At 38.1% G+C, this 19979-nt stretch overlaps 2 long non-coding RNA genes across 3 annotated transcripts; both read left to right on the top strand.

Annotated features, from left to right (window-relative positions):
• Positions 1-7171: 7171 nt before the first annotated feature.
• On the top strand, positions 7172-16028 carry LOC140226331 (uncharacterized). 2 transcript variants are annotated; one of them, XR_011900932.1, is made up of 3 exons: positions 7172-7246; positions 9235-9294; positions 15994-16008. It is a non-coding gene; the product is annotated as an uncharacterized lncRNA (long non-coding RNA). The 2 variants fall into 2 exon arrangements; XR_011900931.1 differs by having other exon boundaries at positions 7174-7246; positions 9117-9294; positions 15994-16028.
• LOC140226332 (uncharacterized) lies at positions 16029-18286 on the top strand. Its single transcript, XR_011900933.1, has 3 exons — positions 16029-16107; positions 17276-17404; positions 18249-18286. It is a non-coding gene; the product is annotated as an uncharacterized lncRNA (long non-coding RNA).
• Positions 18287-19979: the final 1693 nt, after the last annotated feature.

Here is a 19979-nt window from a genome sequence, read left to right on the forward strand (position 1 = left end):
TTGTTTGTTTGTTTGTTCTGCGAGGGTGAAAATGTGAGTAGGGGATGGTGGTCATGGGTAGAAAAGAGCACAAGTAACGAAAGAATGAGAAAACTTTTCTTTTTATTTCATCAATAAAAAGTGCAAAATCGTAAACATAAGAGAAAAAAAAAATAAAACCCCTCAGACCCGTGGATTTCCACGGGTGCTGCTAGTCCTATATTATAATCGCGTAAGGATGGCCCCCATGCCTTCCCGTGCTTTATTTTGTGCGGCTATCTCCTCCGAAGCCGCCGGCTCCGGGCCCCCCAGACCGGTGCCGTCGGCAGCGGGAGGGTCTCTTCTATTTCCCGTTCGGGTTTCGTCCGCGCTCCTCCTCCGTGTCGACGTCGAGAGCGGTACAAAAAAACATAGAAAAACAAAAGACAAACACCGACATGCAGCGTTTGCGCGCTGGTATCCCGCGTCAGTGCGTGGCGAAGGCTCTATCATCGTTCTTGCGGACACACACACACGCACACGATGTATACGGGTTATATACAGCTCGCGCCAGCTCGCAGGCTCAGGTCGCACACACAGAACTCTATACAATCTGTGGTAGCACAGTGGGCATTCTCGCTCGCCCAGCTGATCGTTCGCGGAGACATGACGGACGGGCATATATCGCAAAGAGATACAGTATGTGTATGCATTGAGCCTGTCGCTGTGTTGCATTACATATTATCATGATGCGTTCACGGTACACGGGAAGCTACGAATGCAGTATTTTATTCCCAAAACTGCAGGATCCTCTGCAGCTCAGCTACGTTATTCAGTTTACTCTCAAGTCGGGTATCATTGTACTCATGCAGACCGTTTAGCAGGGATGTCGACGGCTAAACATTCACTTAAATTTGTCCTTGCCGATCGTACGTGCCTTTCCATATCGGATTACAGGCCTGCGCGCCTGTGTATGTATTGACGATGGTTACACGAAACACATTATCTGCGTGCACATACGTGATATGGGCTCTATATGGTAATACACGGCTTGGTCATACAAGGTTACAGTTACAGTTCGCCATTGGCGTGCCCAAATGAAAACAGCGAATGCTGCTATTTTATTGTATTTTGCACAACTACAGGATACTATGTAGCTCAGGTACGTCATTTAGTTTGCTCTCACGTCGGGTACGGGTATCATTGAAGTCAGACTGTTTAAATATCCACGTCCATTTCAGATTACACGCGCCGCTGTCCATTCGTTTATTGCATAGCTGCTGTACACATGAATATTCATAAGACATGTGCGGACGTAAGGGAAAACGTCGCTTTGCCGACCGCCTATTTTTGAAGTTACAAGTGGAAATTAAATGAGTGATTCTATAGTCCCAAGTTTAGGTGATAAAAACAAACGTGGGAAAAGAAATATTAAAGAAAGAATACGAGATCCTGAGACCCATGGATACCCACGGATGCCTTATTATGATACCTATAATGACTTTATCATCTCCCCTCCCAAAATAATATTTATTAATTGATGATACAATAATAATATTCATGTAATAATGATAATAATGACAATGTATACAGTCTGAAGCAGATAAATGGGCGAGGATATGTAAACATATTGTCGTTGTGTGTGTGTGTGTTTTTTTTTTTTTAATGACGTGGTAAAATGAATATTATTCATGACATACGCCAATTTTCAGCTTTTTCATGAAGAGAAAAGATGTGTGGTGTGTGCGTTGGGGCCAGATAGGCGGGCTCATGTATTTTTTTTTTCAATGGACTTCGAGACTGAGGGCGAATGGCATGGGGAAGGGGGAGATATGCAGGGCAAAATGTCAATGGCACCCCCCCCCCCCCCCGTGCTTCGACGGGAAGAATCTTTGGGCAATTAAGAAGACAATCCTCGAATTTCCACGGGTGCTGCTAAGTTGATCTGTGATATAACAGGAAGCGGGGCGATTTTAAAGTCCCATTCCATGGACCGGCTCCTCAGCTCAGGTGTTAGGAGGGGATGGCCATGGGTAGAAGAGGGTGCAAAAGAAGAAAGGAGAAAATAGTAAGGTTCTTTCTTTTTGACTACTAAAACCGCAGCGAAAATGATATGAATAAATTCAAAAAATATGAGGCCCTCAGACCCGTGGATTTCCACGGGTGCTGCCGGTATTATATATATACACGCATGTATTCATGGAAAATGTTGAAATAAACCCTTTGTTTGAGTAGACTTCAGTTATATATACCTCAAATCATGCATCATACTGTATGATAGACTAAAATATGAAATTATGTTTGATGTTTGTATGAACAAACATGCCAAATACTGTTCAGTTCAGGAATCATAGCCTGCGACTGTAACAGGCATGTGCAATGCTTATCAGGCCTACATTATGTAAAATATGTAAGCTTTAGTCTTCCATAGAGTGCAATGGATGGATTGATGTGTAATTGCCAGTTTTGAATGGCAATTAAATCATAAACATGAACTACATTGTAACTGTATATGGTATGTTACACCCTGAAAGTATTACCCTTTTTTTGGGGGGGGGGGGAGGAAGGGGAGGTAGACAAAGTATCTCATAAATGAGGAGTTGACAAAAATTCTGATATAAAAGAGAACACAAGAGCACAACATGTAAATGCTCTCAACGTGCATAATATTGTTTAAAAAAAAGAGATTAAGCGAACATTTCATTTAGCTGTTAATTTTGTGTTTCAACATTGTATGTGTATGTCCAGGGTTATTGGCAATTATTACTATTATGGTGCGCTGTTTGCAGTATGTGACACCATAGGTTGAGTTTTGTTTGTGTGGGGCTGGGGAACTGAAGATGAAGTATCTCCAGAAATAAGGAGTTGACAAACATGCTGATATAAAGAGACAACAAGACCAAGTTGATACTCTCAGCCTATATGCTATATAAAAAGAGAGCTATTTAGCTGATGATTTGATGTTTCAGCTCAGTCACGGTGTACTGGTCACGGTCAATTGCAGTATGTGACACCATTTGTGGGGATTGGAACTACTATGAATAAAAAGTATCTCCAGAAATTAGAATTTGACCCCCCCCCCCCCCAAAAAAAAAAAGTGCTGAAGATATCAAGAGAACACAAGATCAAAGTAAATGCTCCCAGCCTTTTATTTTCATTACAGAAAGTTAGCATTCTATTGTAAAGCTTGTTATTTGTTACAATTAAAGACAATCTTTCAGTAATAAGAGAAGTGAATTTTGCGTTCCACAAGGAAGTTTATTAGGGCCACTATTATTTATTGTTTATATCAATGATTTTTGCTAGGCATCCGATGTACTGTCCTTTATCCATTTTGCTGACGATACCAGTGTATTTTTTCCCCACAATGATGTTAATTTTCTTGTTCAAAAAGTCAATACTGAATTACAAAAAGTGAATAATTGGGTAAGAGCCAATAAATTATCATTGAATACCCAAAAAACGAAATATATGATTTTTAGTAATACTGTTGACATTTTGAGTACAGCTATAATTTTGAATGATTTTCATTTAGAACGAGTTTCACATTTTAAATTCCTTGGAATTATTGTTGACGACAAACTTTCCTGGAAGTTACATATTGATTATATATCCAACATAATCTCAAGTAATATAGGTGTTATAAATAGAATGAAATTGTATATCCCACAAAAATCATTACTTATGTTATATTCGTCACTGATATTGCCATGTGGTGTTTGAGTTTGGGGCAACACTCACCAGAACCTACTGGATAGAGTGTTCCTTCTACAAAAGAAAGCTCTCCGTGTCATCAATTATCCTTTCATACCCTTCCACTCAAATATGTTATTTGCCGCAAATAAGCTGCTAAAAATTAAAGATTTGTATTTATTTAATTTGGGGCAATTTATGTATACGTACAGCAACAACTCACTCCCCTCCATTTTCGATTCTATGTTTCAAAGAAATCAATCATTCCATGACTATCCCACTCGACGTTCCAATGAATTTCACTTACCTCTCTTACGAACGATTCTTGCTAAGAACACACTTATTTATACTGGCCCAACATATTGGAATTTTCTGAATAATGACATAAGAAATTCACCTTCTATATTTTCATTTGAAAGGAGATTAAAGTTGTTTTTATTGCAATGTTATGTTTCTACAGAAGTGAATCAGCCTGTTGGCTCATTTTAACTTTTTCCGAAGAATTTTGATTACCAATAATATACTCTCACATATTTTCTCGTCCCTGTTGTCCTGAGACTCTTACTGAGTTGATTCAATTCTACTTGTACTACCTCCGCATCTATTTCTCTCTATTTTTCCATATTTATGTATCCCTTCCTCGCATCCCAATATTTTTTCGACATAGTTCTGTCGAGGATCGCTGGATCTGTGTTCCTTTCTGTCCGCTGTATTGTCTTCCTATTATGTCAACCTTGTCTCGTTCTGTCTTGTATTGAAGTCCCCTTTCATGAGTTTTGTCGTCTCAGTCTCGTTTAATGTTCATTCGCCTGTGTATGTGTGTCTGTCCGTTACTCTGTCTTCTTATTGGGCTTCCAGACCTTTTTTTTTAATCTGACTTTATTCCCAATCTTTTTTCCCCTTTTTGCATCAGTTCATTTTCTATTGACATTCTGTACCTGAGGAGCCCACAATCTACAAGCATTGCCTTTTTAGTGGGTCCCTCCATTTTTCGATATGTTGTGTAATGTTATATCGTCTTTATCACTTCAGTCAATTTTCATTACAACATTATTTGTTACCCCAAGGTTCCACAATTATGTTCTCTTTTCAACTTTACTTTGTTTTGATTATATGTAACCTTGTTCTCTGTTACCAATGAAAGTGAAATGTTTATGTTCTTTTCGAAAAATGAAATAAAGTTTGAATTGAATTGAATTGAATTGAATTTGATGTTCCAAGGAAGTTCAGCAATACATGTATACAATTTATATAGAACACCATAATTGTGTTCATAACTCTTATGCAGATATTTGTCCCAAACTATGAGGTGTCATATACTGCTGAGTATGAAAATGGATCAATATCATTTCCAAAACCATTAATCTCCTGTTCCTGAACATGCTGAATGTTATGTTATGCAGTTTATTCTGATTTGGAATCTATTAGAGTCAAATAAAGGAATGTTTTAATGGATGTTGTAACCCTTTCCTATTTTATACATCAAATGTTGGTTTTATTAGCCAAAAACACAAAAAGTTATTAGTTTGAGGTTTTCAAAAGAATCTTATATGAGGATATGGGGATTGAGAATTGTTATTTGTACATGTATTTAAAAGAGGATATCAAGCAGGAGAAAGAGAAGTAATCCAAGCTAAATCCTACTTTCTGACATAAACTTTATTAAAGGTATGTTTAATGCACTGCAGTGCTGATGAAAATATTTGCTTAAATGTGTTATACAACGGGCCTTTAGTGCTGTTGTGGTTGGTCTGAAACTGAAGTCTATTCATAACAAAAGTTTTATTTCAGCATTTTCTGAAAAGCTCTATTTGTGTCTCATAAGGTGAATACATCATACAGAAAAAGTAGGCTGTGTGACCAGTAAAACAAAATACAACTTCACACAAATTTCAAATTTCTTCCGTGTTCCTTAAAGGTGTATTGATAGTATCCATGTAAAACATTCAAAAGGTATGAACATCTTATAATGTCTGACATTAATTATGTGCAAGATATTATGGCTGTATTATTAAGAAACTTAAATAACATGTTTAGTGTTATGGTATATACTACATAGAGGCATGCGTGAGCATGTGTGTGTGTGTGTGTGTGTGTGTGTGTGTGTGTGGTCAAATTGTGCATGCAAACTACCCTGGTTCCCAGGGTATAAACGGGTAATTTGCAAGCACAACCCTTGTTGGGTGTAAAAGAGTCTGCGCCAAGACTACTACATGCACTAACTGGAGACTGGTGGGAGACGCTACAGTACAGGACCTATGGGACAGTGTAGTCTTGGCGCAGACTCCTTGACCGAAAACAAGGTTTTGTGCGTCCAAACAAGTGGTCTGGCAACCCCTTTCCCGACCAGATATTTTGTCAGTTTTTATTTTTTAATTATGTACACCCATAGGACATTCGCTTAGGCCAAGTTTGGTCCATGGGCTCCATGGGGTAAATTACACCCGCCGGAGGGCCGTTTCGGGGGGTCCCTGGGGGCCGAACCCGCCCTCAGGGACCAGGGGTCCGTTTCATGAAGCTATCACATAAAAGCTATCACATAAATCTTAAAATGGCCAAGCCGCTCCTAAGCTAGGAGAGACTTTCACAGAGAAGTGAAAACCATTTCACGAAGTCTCTCCTAAGGCCAAAAAAAAAAAAAAAATTGTTGCATTGGCGTAACCCGCCCGACCCTAAAAATTCCGCCGACCCCATGTTTTTTTATTATTTTTTTTTTTGCTATCGATATCAAATATCTTGTTGATTGCGATCGCGATCGCAGAAACCCGGAAGTGGAAACGGCTCTGGGGATATCGGATGTACGAGGGAGAGATCTAGCGCCTCGATCGCATAAGCATTCCTTGATCAGTATGTCATCTGTTTCCAACACGGACACGTACTCTAACAAGATTTATTCAGTGTATACGTACCATTCAGACTGCGATGTATTGTGCACAGTTTTGCCGTAGGTTTTTTTGTGTGGAGAACTTACACGAATCTGTATATGTGGGACTGTAATAGAGATCGCCGTGTGCGATGAAAAGATCGTACATATGGGTCAATTTGCATCTATCTTATCTAAGTCAAAATAGTAAAATATGAAGTGAAAACATTCAGGAAAGGGATTTCAACATCTTTAAATTCTGTGAAGGGGTATAATTCCAGTGATATCGGCCTCATAAATGATTTGTAGAATAGATGAACACAGCACATTCGGTGCAGCAGTTGTAACTGTTTACTGAGCTGAGCACGAGTTTTACACGTAAAATGCAGGTAGCAAAAAAAAAAAAAAAAAAAAAAAAAAAAAACCGCCCGACCGACCCCATTTGAAAATCTCATGTTACGCCAATGCAACAATTTTTTTTTTTTTTTGGCCTAAGCTATGAGAGACTTTAATTTTTTCAATCGTCATGTTCGAGGGTAATACTAATTAACATATCATTACCATATCATTAACTTTTTCTCCCTATTGTGTTACATGCGTTGAGCACTCGCTACATAGACATAGCACGTATACACACAGTGTATACAGCGCAGAGGCAACAGATCTACGACGGAGGCAGGATCCTAGAGGCTAAGTTGCATTCTACACCGCTACCAGTACATATTTCTATTAGTGAGTATATTTAAAGCTGTCTACAATTGAAAAGTAATGCATGTGGATTCATAATGTTATATTATTTGGATATATTTTTGTTCGAATCTTCTACAATTCTCCAAGGGCTAGCTAGATGTAGATCTAATCTTACCGGTAGTAGCGTTATCACAATAGTCCCACGTAGGCACATCGCCGTTTGTTTGAATGACCAAATGGCCAGCTGAGTTAGCTTAGCATGGTAGCGTCTACTACAATTTCTACAACTACAAGTAATAGTGAAATGTTTGTGGGTTGATTTTTTTGATGATATATTTAGCGTGCAGATATTTCATGAGAGCAATTGCCCGATTTGTTCATGTATGGGTGAATTGCAGGTAACTTAAGGCCTGAATAGTGAAGGGATCGAAGAAGAAACCGGAAATTTCATAAGAATTGATCTGCATTTTATTATTATTAGGCCTATATTTTTGAAGACGTGTCTAACATTGAATAATTACACTGTCACTAGCTGTGTGGATAGTATTCAGAAGTGATACAAATTTTCCGTTTTGTGTCAAATCGACAGGAAAAATCTGTTGTTGTTTTTTTCAGTCTAGAATTGTAGAAAATCTAGGTTATTTTGTCCAACAGAATTATGGGCCTAACCTAAGCCTAATGTTTTTTAGGCCCTAACGTGAACTTATAGCGTTAGCATTTACACTATAGAGAACCAGCTGTACGTTACCTGTGTCATTGTTACGTTTACAAGTCCTAATGTTACTATCTAACATTACTATACATGTAGGTCTACACCAAAAACTTGTAAAATACTAGGGGTTAGGGGTTATAATAACAGCGACCAGCCCGAACGCAAAGCACTTTGTACAACTAACAGGGAGTGCCCTGGGGTTAGGGCAGGTAGTACTATCTGGAGAGTCCGACAGTGGTTAGACTAACTAGATCTAGTAGTAGTAGTAGGGCCTAGTACTAGTAGTAGTACGTAGATCCAGGTCTACACAGAATATGAATTGGAAACCATGGTTCAGATCTTGGTTCAGACTTGAAAGCTATCTTCCACAATTCTAAGTGCATACAGCACTGTAATCGCAATGCATGTGTCACAATAAGATAGAGAATGATGTTTACCTAAATTCATTGGCATGGAACCTCTAGAATTCTACTGCTATACTACCAGGTGTCTATAGATCTAGAATCCAGTGGTATAGTGATCCTGAGTAGCGCCTACTGACCTAGATACTACTTAACCAGTGTATACCAAAAGTATAACCAGACTGAACCCTTAGCCTTGGTATTCTTAAACATATTATCATTAAAATAACTACTCCTATCACGCATCAGTAAGGAAGTTAATAGGTCTTCTAAATAGTGCTATCTATCTAGGCAGTTAGTAGATTCTATAGGTCCATACTCCGATGCTAGAACCGCTTACACAACTTCTTTTAGCAATTTAATTGATGATGATGACATGACAACAGTTGATGATCAGAGTCAGACTGTGGCTGCATCTGAGGCTGTAACTGTGATCAACCCGAATGTGAAGCCACAGTACAGCTGGTCCTTCCAGATCTTAGGTAGATGTAGACCTTGCAACGTGGATGCCTATCGACAAGATCTAGAACCTCAAGAAGTCATAATACCCCAAACTATAGGCTTACACATGTTCAATTGAGACAACTCAAATACTAGTAGTATCTCTTTTAATCATCCCCCCCCCCCAAAAAAAAAATAATAATATAAGGTCCTTTATATATTTAAACTGCAAAAACATGTGAACTGATATCAAATTTCATGCAGATTCTAGATATTGTGTGTAAAATCTTGTATAATCAAACAACAGTTTGAAAACACATTTTCTATTTTGTATTCACATTTTTAATTATAATGTTAGATATGGAACATCAGTCAGACTGCTACAATCAGACTTCTGCATCTCATAAAGCCCAGAGTCAGTTGCTGAACTTCACTGAACACAGAACCAAACTGCTTAACTTCCATCTTCTCCACAGCTAGACTGCTACTGAACTTCGTCGAGACTTATCTATCAGCATGGTCACCTTCAACAGAATGCAAATATTTTAGCTTATAATACTATTTTAGCAGACAACATATCTGTATATTTTCAAATACTACAATTGCAACATTATTTACATTTGGACATCAAATTGTCTCTGGATTTTTAGTTGAATAGTGTTAGACAGGAAATATTGAAAACAATGTTTGCTGTAATGTCCATCTTGGTAATTGAAAACAAACATACTTATCCAGTGAATAGTGACCCTTCTAGAAACAACTGTTTTTTGCATTTTTTTAAATTTCACTATCTGTATAATATTACATACTGATCTAATTGAAAAGAGATAATTCATGGAGGGGGGGGGGGGGGTGGGGGGTACCTGCATGTCTACATGTATCAAGCTCCTGAAACAAACTTTAGCAGTCACGTTATCTTAATATCGTAGGCCCTACTATGATTGTTTATTTACCCTCTTAGACCGGGGGCCCAGGAGGTTTATTCAACCGAAAAGCGGACAAGCAACTGACCTCATAGGAAGTTTACATGGACCCTGGACATCACAAAAATGCATTGCTGCCGGGTCTCATCGTTGGCCTTCCCGCCAAAATCACGCAATGTATGACGTCACTTCCGGTTGGCCCTTTTCCCAAATTTTTGAGACAGTTTGAGTTGAATGATCATTATTAATATGTCACTTTCGGCTTCTAAGAGTGTCCTAGATATATTTTATTTGGTATCCAACTATTTTGGAGTATGTATTTAGCATCTATTTGCCAATTTTCTATGTGGTGATGCTCCTGATGGTGAATATGTTCATGGCAATCATTGTCGACGTCGCTGTTTTAGAGAAAATGACACCTAGATTTTGATCACTTTCTAAAAGATAGTTGTTAATACTCTCTATAAATATCTCAATCTTGTCTAACGGTTGTAAAAATCTATATCCAGCCCTTTTTCTGATTTGAGATAAGTCTAGTCTGTTCAAACATTAAAAAGTATAACCCTTCCACCATTTAGGGTAGCGCCCTCTGTGATCTGAACCCTTGCAACACAAAAAATAAACTTTGAAACAAAGCATTATTGGACACATGTTGGAGATTAATGTTCGTAATGCGCACAAGAAATTGTATATCTCGTCAGAATATTATAATGTTCTTCACTTAAAGCTTCTAGATAATTTATGGAAGAGAGTACAGGAACTAGGCAATATCTTAATCTTGTGCATGGGCAAACAGTATTTGCATCATTACGACCAAGAGTCAAACTAAATTCGCAATATTTCGGGACACAACCTTTAGAATGTCTTCGTCATCACTGACGCTTCCATCACTCTCATCGCTTTTATCACTCTCATCGCTTTGCTCACTCCATGTCACTTCGGATTCCTCATCGTCTCGGTTTGCATTATCTGAAGGACTGAACGATGAGCCTTCGAGAGATGAGGGGACTGCACTTCCTTGGTACCAGTCTGGCTCAAAGTGCTTCTGGGTAGATTTCCACCCATAGTCTACAAGACTGCCGTGCTGGCTCTCTTCCACATTCTGGCGATATACTGTGCTCTTCGGATGTGATTTTTAAGTGTTGTGGCACAGAGAGGAAGAGAATTAGTAAATAGCAGATGATTTTATTCAGTCTTGCAAGGGGCAGTACCTTTGTCACCTCCACTGCTCATTCGCTTGAAGACATTGTATAATATCTGGCATCATTTATGTCCGATGTTGCAAAGCCATACAGTGGGCAGATGAAGAATGTGGCAGCTCGAGTATCTACTTCCTCGTTTGAGAGAGACTGGAAAGATTTGATGTGTGTTGCACTATTTTCCATCTTTTGATAAGGTTTTACTTTCTCTTTCCTGGAGAAACGTGAAGTGAAATCGCAACCTGTCGGGGAGACCAATATGTGCATCGGTAATGTCAGGTTGCTTCTCTTCGAGAACTGCTGCAATTTTTGAGACATCAACTTACCTTTTGTTTTTGCCCGAACCAAAGTCTATAATTATTTTTCCTTCATCCGACCTGGCACAGTACAGCAAGATGATGAAGACGTCTGTGTCACTGGACCTAACGAAGATAATGCCCTCTTATTTGCATATTAGCTTCTACATGATGGCCTTGCAAGTGTCTCGGCATATCTGCTAACAGTTGGTCGTTGCTATTCCTCAGTTCTACACAGCTTGCGCCATGAGAAACACACCACATTTTCTATCCAATAACCTGTCCATATTGGGGCTTCCTCCATTCCTACATGATATATCTTGCAAACTGTTCCTTGACTGAAGAACTCTCGAGTAAATCCTTGCCTCTATAGCGCTGAACCTGATCTGTCCCGTAATGAAGAATTCATTTGAAATAGAACATTGCAGGTTTCGATCAGGAACGTCTCTGGCTCCTTCAGCTGCGTGCACTCTGTGTACTGTTGTTTTAGATCTCTGCGTTTTCTGAGGCAAAGTTTAACATTTTGATTCTGGGAACTGACTTCAGGAACCTGGAACTGTCAGCTGCACATTCATCTTGAAGCTCCGTCCGTCTTTTCTACCCTCGTTCAAGTGTTGTTAGGAGAAATTGCCTCGTTGTCTCACTGGCCACGTTCCTCGATGAGATATTGATGAACTCAGAAGGACCATCATAGACAAAGGGGTTGTATGTGTTTTTGCCTTTTCCATCGCGGCCACATTCATATTGTGTGCCGAGTTCGGTCATATTCACCCTCAATGGTACCATTACAAAAAAAAAAAAGAAAAAAAAAAGAAGAAGAATTATATGGTTGTCCATACTCTTATCTATTGAGATACCAAAAATTAATAATTTAGTACACTCTAAGATGATCATACAGACATGTTATTGATGATGCTTCTATGGAGTCTGTCTCAAAATTTGGAGAAAATGGCCAAATGCCACAAAAAGAACATGTTGGTGTTTTTTTTACGTTGCAAATTTGATTTGATCAAGATCAAGTGACCATATTTCCAGCATGCTGTTAAATTTGCAACGGTGCCATTGAGGGTGAATATGTACACGGCACACCATACAATTTCGCCGCAATTGAAAAGGCATTGCTCTCTAGATTTCTTGAATCATCAGATGAGGCGGTTAGATATGTTGCAACTATGTGATATCTGCCATCGAGAACAGCAGGGAAAGGTCTCAAGACGTAGAGGAAGACGCTGCACTGGGTGAACTTTATGCGAAATACGAGAGCTTCTTCAAAGACAAGTGAGACAACGAGGCAATTTCTCCTAACAACACTCGAACGAGGGCAGAAAAGACGGACTGAGTTTCAAGATGAATGTGCAGCTGCCAGTTCCAGGTTTCTGAAGCCAGTTCCCAGAATCAAAATGTTAAACTTTGTTTCAGAAAACGCAAAGAGGTCTAAAACAGCAGTAAAAAAGAGTACACGCAACTGAGGGAGCCAGAGACTTTTTCGGACGTATGCTAGCTGTTGCAGCTGAATCAAGTGATACAATCGATCTTAAGCACATTCTTAGCTATCCTCTCACTAAAGTACCTCTTTCGCTGGCCCATCAAGTAATGGGGACACCCCTGAAGACTGAGAAAGCAGCTTTGACAAGGCTGCTTAAAGGGAATGTACAGTACTGGTTGAGGTGATAATTCAGGTTTATAACATTCCTAAGTGAGAAAATGAGGAACCTTTTATGAAAAATGAAAGAGCATGTAATTTTAAAAAGGATTCAACTTTTAATTGATGAAAATTGGTTTTCAAATGGCTGAGATATCCAACAAAAAAAAGTGATAATAAAAGGCGACAGGCCACGACTTTTTATTAGGATCTCTTTGTTTTACCTTGTTTTTGGATATCTCAGCCATTTCAAACCCGACTTTCATCAAGTAAACCTTTGATTCCCCTTTGGATTGCATGCTCTTTGCCATCTCACAGAGTGGTTTCTGAATCTCTCGCAATATGTTAAAAGGCTCATACAGTTTTGGTTGAGACCTAACTTCAGGTTTTTAACATTTTTGGGTAAGATAATGAGAGTCCTCTTATGAAATATGAAAGAGCATGTAATTCCAAGAGGAATTCAACGTTTATTTGATGAAAATTGGTCATGAAATTACTGAGATACCTAAAACAGAGTAATACTAACAAATTGTGGGACCCACATATTATTATGATTGCTTTTTTACTTTGTTTTCGGATGTCTCAGCTATTCTAAAACCGATTTTCATCAAACAAACTTTCAATTCCTCTTAGAATGGCATGCTCTGTACTATTTCATAAGTGATTTCTTGGTATCTCGCAAAAAGTTTAAAGCCAAATCTTCAGCTCCACCAATACTGTACCACCCTTTAAAAGCTAAATCCTCACCTCAACCAGAACTGTATAGTCTCTTAAAACGGCAAAACGAAGAAACAAATTTTCCTGTGATCTCAGCAAGAATGATTGACGGAGGCATCATCATTCATGAGACAATTCTACAACACAGCAGTTCAACATATGGCCAAGGGTCTCTTGAAGAGACTTTGGTCATGTCGCGGAGAGGAAATTCACTTGGTACTAGACAAATACCAATTCCCCTCCATCAAAGATCCCGAGGGAAACCTGCAATGTTCTACCTCTCAATAGTTCTTCATTGCTGGGCCAGATCAGGTTCAGCGCCACAGAGGCAAGGATTTACTCAAGAGTTCTTCATTCAAGGAACAGTTCGCATTTCGCAAGATATATCGGAATGGAGGAAGCCCCAGTATGGACAGGTTATTGGATACAAAATGTGGTGTGTTTCTCATGGCACAAGCTGTGTAGAACTGAGGAATGCCAACAACCAACTGTAAGCAGATATGCCGAGACACTAGCAAGGCCATCATGAAGAAACTAATATGCAAATAAGAGGGCATTATCTTCGTGAGGTCCAGTGACACAGACGTCTTCATCATCTTGCTTTTCTGTGCCAGGTTGGATGAAGGAAAAATAATTGTAGACTCTGGTTCGGGCAATAACAGAAGGTAAGTTGATGTCTCAAAAATTGCAGCAGTCCTCGAAGAGAGGCAACCTGACATTAGCGATGCACATATTGGTCTCTCTGACAGGTTGCGATTTCACTTCACGTTTCTGCAGGAAAGGGAAAGTAAAACCCTATCAAAAGATGGAAAAAAGTGCAACACACATCAAATCTTTTCAGTCTCTCTCAAACGAGGAAGTAGATATTCGAGCTGCCACATTCTTCATCTGCCCACTGTATGGCTTTGCAACATTGGACATAAATGATGCCAGATATTATACAATGTCTTCAAACGAATGAGCAGTGGAGGTGACAAAGGTACTGCCCCTTGCAAGACTGAATAAAATCATCTGCTATTTACTAATTTTCTTCCTCTCTGTGCCACAACACTTAAAAATCACATCCAAGAGCACAGTATGTCGCCAGAATGTGGAAGAGAGCCAGCACGGCAGTCTTGTAGACTATGGGTGGAAATCTACCCAGAAGCACTTTGAGCCAGACTGGTACCTAGGAAGTGCAGTCCCCTCATCTCTCGAAGGCTCATCGTTCAGTCCTTCAGATAATGCAAACCGAGACGATGAGGAATCCGAAGGGACATGGAGTGAGCAAAGCGATGAGAGTGATGAAAGCGATGAGAGTGATGGAAGCGTCAGTGATGACGAAGACATTCTAAAGGTTGTGTCCCGAAATATTGCGAATTTAGTTTGACTCTTGGTCATAATGATGCAAATACTGTTTCCCCATGTACAAGATTTAGATATTGCCTAGTTCCTGTACTCTCTTCCCTAAATTATATAGAAGCTTTAAGTGAAGAACATCATAATACTCTGACGAGATATACAATTTTTTTTTGTGCGCATTATACGAACATTAATCTCCAACATGCGTGCAATAATGGTTTGTTTCAAAGTTTAGTTTTTGTGTTGCAGAGGTTCGGACCACAGAGGGCGCTACCCTAAATGGTGGAAGGGTTATACTTTTTAATGTTTGAATTTACTAGACTTATCTCAAATCACAAGAAGGGCTGGATATAGATTTTTACAACAGTTAGACAAGATTGAGATATTTATAGAGAGTATTAACAACTATCTTCTCGAAAGTGATCAAAATCTAGGTGTCATTTTCTCTAAAAGTGCGACGTCGACAATGATTGCCATGATTATATTCACCCTCAGGAGCATCACCACATAGAAAATGGGCAAACAGATGGTAAATACATACTCCAAAATAGTTGGATACCAAATAAAATATATCTAGGATACTCTTAGATGCCGAAACTGACATCTTAATAATGATCCTTCAACTCAAACTGTCTTAAAAATTTGGGAAAAGGGCCAACCGGAAGTGACGTCATACATTGCGTGATTTTGGCGGGAAGGCCAACGATGAGACCCGGCAGCAATGCATTTTTGTGATGTCCAGGGTCCATGTAAACTTCCTATGAGGTCAGTTGCTTGTCCGCTTTTCGGTTGAATAAACCTCCTGGGCCCCCGGTCTATCTCCCTTTTCTAGTATCAAAACAACCTCATGCTCTTACAATGTTTGAAACAAGAATATTTGACATAGCTAATCATTTTAAACTGTGAAAAGTCCTATTTACAGCTTATGGATCAGTAGATACTAGTGAATTCAGTCTTTCAAAATCAATGGTAGGGCTTTTCAATTTGATTGCTATAGCTTGTTATAGCAAAGGCAAAGCACCCATCTCTAACATAATTTCTAATGTACCATGTCCTGCACTATTGTTTTGTTTGTAAGATGTTAACTGTTCTTGTATATTGAATAAACTCCAAACAGCCAAGGACCAGACAACCATGTGAACTTCATCCACGTCAGAGTTAAGGACTGGGGGCAAGATGCAAATGGAAAAGTCAAGTGACAGTGTCATGGATATTCCACCATCTTCATTTGGTGTGTTAAATGATTATTTTTAGCTATTGAAGCAAGTTGAGAAATCATGTTATCTTGATCATCTACAGTTGGCAGCAAAATTAGTCAACCCCTCTCTTGCATGTTGGACACTCTGGCCTAATGAATTACATTATAACTGAGATTATTTCTAAATCATACAAGTGGTGATCAGATAGTTTGCTACAAGTAAAAAACAGATCAGTAGCCTTTGATTTGCATATAGTTACAAACTTTGATCATTCATGTATAAAGAGATATGGTCCAGTGGGCACATTTATGGTCATTTTCAGTCCTTTCAGTGATCACTGAAATGCTTCGTTGAATATGGTTTTACTCAATGTTTTGATAGGTGACACAATATGATGGAATTTGATGTAGGATTCTTAATATTTCAATTGGCATTTTTCATTGTACAAAAATATTTAAATGAAGTAATTTCTAGTGAAGGTTGCCACCATAGAGTTTGTACAGAGGTTAAGCCATGATATTAATAATTCAAAGTTTAAGTCATGTCAAAATGAATATAACCCAATGAAATGCTAAGAGTTATGTATAGAATGGCAAGATACTATTTAAAATTCCATAAAAACAAAAGAAATTAATCGTTATCATCAGACCATAACACGTCATGCTTCAGTGATCACAGAAAGGTCTGAAATGACCATAATGTACTCATTTGACCTTATCTCTTCATGCATGAATGATCAAAGTTTCTAACTATATGCAAATCAAAGATTATTGATCAGGTAGGCATTTGTCCTAAACTATCTGTTCACCATTTGTATATGATTTAGTAATTGTAATGTTATTTATTTTGCCATAGTGTCCATAATGCAAGGGGGTTTAATAATTCTGCTGCCAACTGAATAAAGTGAATGCTTGTTTTTAATTTCCCCTCTCATTCATTACTGAAATTACCTCATACTCTTACAATTTGCTAACAGGGGCTCATTACATAGTGATTCAAACTTTGAAAACTGGCAATTATAACTTGTCGTTCACATAATATATCTTACAAAATTGATATTCATTAATGAACATTTTGTTGTTATTGCTTGTTTTGATAAAGATGTACACTCATCTCAAATATTTTCCAACTATCCCATTTGTGCATCCGATGTTTCTGTTTGTATGGTATTTAACTGTTCTTATATTTGCACACCCAAAGGCCTGAAGAGAGCTGAACCTCACCAAGCCCTTGGGACTGACAACTGCAGCTGAACTTCACCCAGGTCAGAGTCAGACTGCAATTAGACTACGAACTGTATAGCAGCATCTTATCTACAACAGAACACAGGTATGCATTTCTCAAATTAAACTTGAAAGTATAAAGAATTTTACAAAATTAACAACTTGAATAACAGTTGAAAAAAAGGCAACCTCTGTTGATGACATATCAGTTACAAGTAATTCGGTCTTTCTTATTTTAGGAATTATTGTAGACTTGGTGGACAAACAATGTCACCTCTATATGTGAACTGTTCCACACGAGAAATGAAGAAATTAGTGCATTCATACACCCCAGTTGGGAGTTCATTTAATGTTTATGTCTATATCAGCCACAATTGGGAATTCAGTACGGCTCACAAGAGTTGATTAATGCACTGACATAGCAATGCAGCTGACTTGTTGCATAACCCATTGAATCATATTTCTGTTTATTTTGGAACTCCCAGCTTGCCTGACATAAGTTACAATCCTTTCTAAAAAAAAAGTCAAATAAGTCTCTACTGACTACATGAATGAATGAATGACATTATGTGAGATGAGTGTTTTAAGTCACAATCACATTTTCATTTTGAGTCTGTGTCACACCTTTTTTGTTCGTCAGGAAGAATCCGATACACTAATTCTTGTGTATGACAACCCAGACGATTTTCTTTGTTTTTTTTTTCCTTGATGCTGTTAAACTGTTGCTAATATACTGTATATGAAATTGCTGACAAGCAGCTCTGTGTAATGATATGTGTGGTAGTCGTGTGTGTCTTCATTCAACTGTACACCCACATGTTACCACTCTGTATAATGTCAGGGAGAGGGGATGTGATTTGCATGTCACAAAATATCAGTATGTAACCAGTATTGTTTATTTTTCCATATTCTATTTCTTTTGTCCTTTCTTTCTTTTTTCTTTCATATAGATTCTCAAGGCATGGAGCTTGCCAAAGGTGATGCAGACAGGTTAAATATAACATATGCTGGTTTTGACCGCTGTGGATTCAATCCTTCAAAAATTAATGGTATACAATGTATACATTTTTTTGGGGGGGGGGTGGTTGCATTAGATGTGAGGATCTGACATGTACCTGCAGCACTGTAATGAAAGTCATGAATGCAAATGTCATGGTGATTTTGTAATAGATCTTTATGACAAAAGCTTCTTGCACAACAAAAATTCCTAAAATGGAGTGCAAATATTATGTCTTTCAGGACATCATTTGGAAAATAAGAATAGGTCTATTGTCGCTAAACCTACACACATGATAGATTTTCAAATTTTATGCACTTGCTGCAAATGACATGAGTAATGTTACAGAACCTAACAACATCTTGATTGTTTTCTGTCTGCTTTTCTATTTTGTGTTCACATAATTGGCATGTTCAATTTCAACTTTATCTGATAATCCCTTCATTATTGTTGCTCTAGAGTTTTATATCCTGGTTTTTGTCCCATTTATTGCACAGAACATAGCTAGGTAAGATAGACCGCATACTTCAGACCTATTTGCTAGCTATGCTTTTGCAGAGTGTGTGCTTTCTTTCTAATATTCAAATACATAGGAGAGTCCATCTGAATTCAGTTGTACATCATTTTAAAACTGAGAGTGTGCTCTTTCAGAAACAGGATTGGCCCTTTTTTTTGGAAGATACTAAGAAACCACTATTGAAGCGCTACAGAGCATTAATTCAAAGAAGAATTCAATGTTTATTTGACGAAAATTAGTTTTTAAATGGTTGAGATATCCAAAAGCAGAGTAAAACAAAGCGATTCTAGTAAAAGGTTGGTTCCACCTTTTATTAGGATTCCTTTATTTTGGATATCTCAAACATTTCAAAACCAATTTTCATCAAATAAACATTGAATTCTTCTTTGAATTAATGGTCTTTCATATTTCATAAGAGGTTTCTTATTATATCACCCCTCCTCCCCCCTCCCCAAAAAAGAGAAGAAATGTTAACAATCTGAAACCAGGTCTCAACCAAAACTTTACCAGCCCTTTAACCAGAAATCCATGTTTGGTGACTTTCTGTTGATATTGTGATACAGAGTCACAATTGCAGTGTTAGATATGAAGCTGCAATCAGACTATTGCAGTCTGACTGCTGAATTTCACTGAGTTTTGTCATAGACGAGTCCATAGGTGATGGCATAAGTGCTCCTCTGCCAGGTACATGTATTAACCAAACCAGAAATGAGAAAAATCCCCCTTCAAAAGAAAAAGCAAAAACATTACAATACAAAACAGAACAGAACAATTAAGCGTGCAAACGATTCAGTGAAAAGCAAATGGGTGAATTGAAGCACTCTGAAAAAAAAGAAAGATTTATGGGCCTTGTAAAGTGTAAGAAAGTATTTTAAAATGGATAAATGCAAATTCTGTATCAGTCAGCACATGAGAGTCTGATTTCTGATCTTTGATGATTAAAAGCTATTGTGTAGTAGACAAGGTCATTATTAGTAGTATTAATATCATTATTGATATTCTGATATAGGGAACCTTAGAGTGCAAAGAAGGTGGATTGCAACACATATTATTTTATGCTTACAAAATATTTGCAATGATAGCATTGTGTGAAGTTCAGCTGCTTTCATAATTTGATTAATAAACCATGAAAATAATACAAATGATTATGAAAAATCTGTCGATGTA

The sequence above is a fragment of the Diadema setosum genome, chromosome 3 (genome assembly GCF_964275005.1).
Source record: "Diadema setosum chromosome 3, eeDiaSeto1, whole genome shotgun sequence".
Lineage (NCBI taxonomy): Eukaryota > Metazoa > Echinodermata > Echinoidea > Diadematoida > Diadematidae > Diadema > Diadema setosum.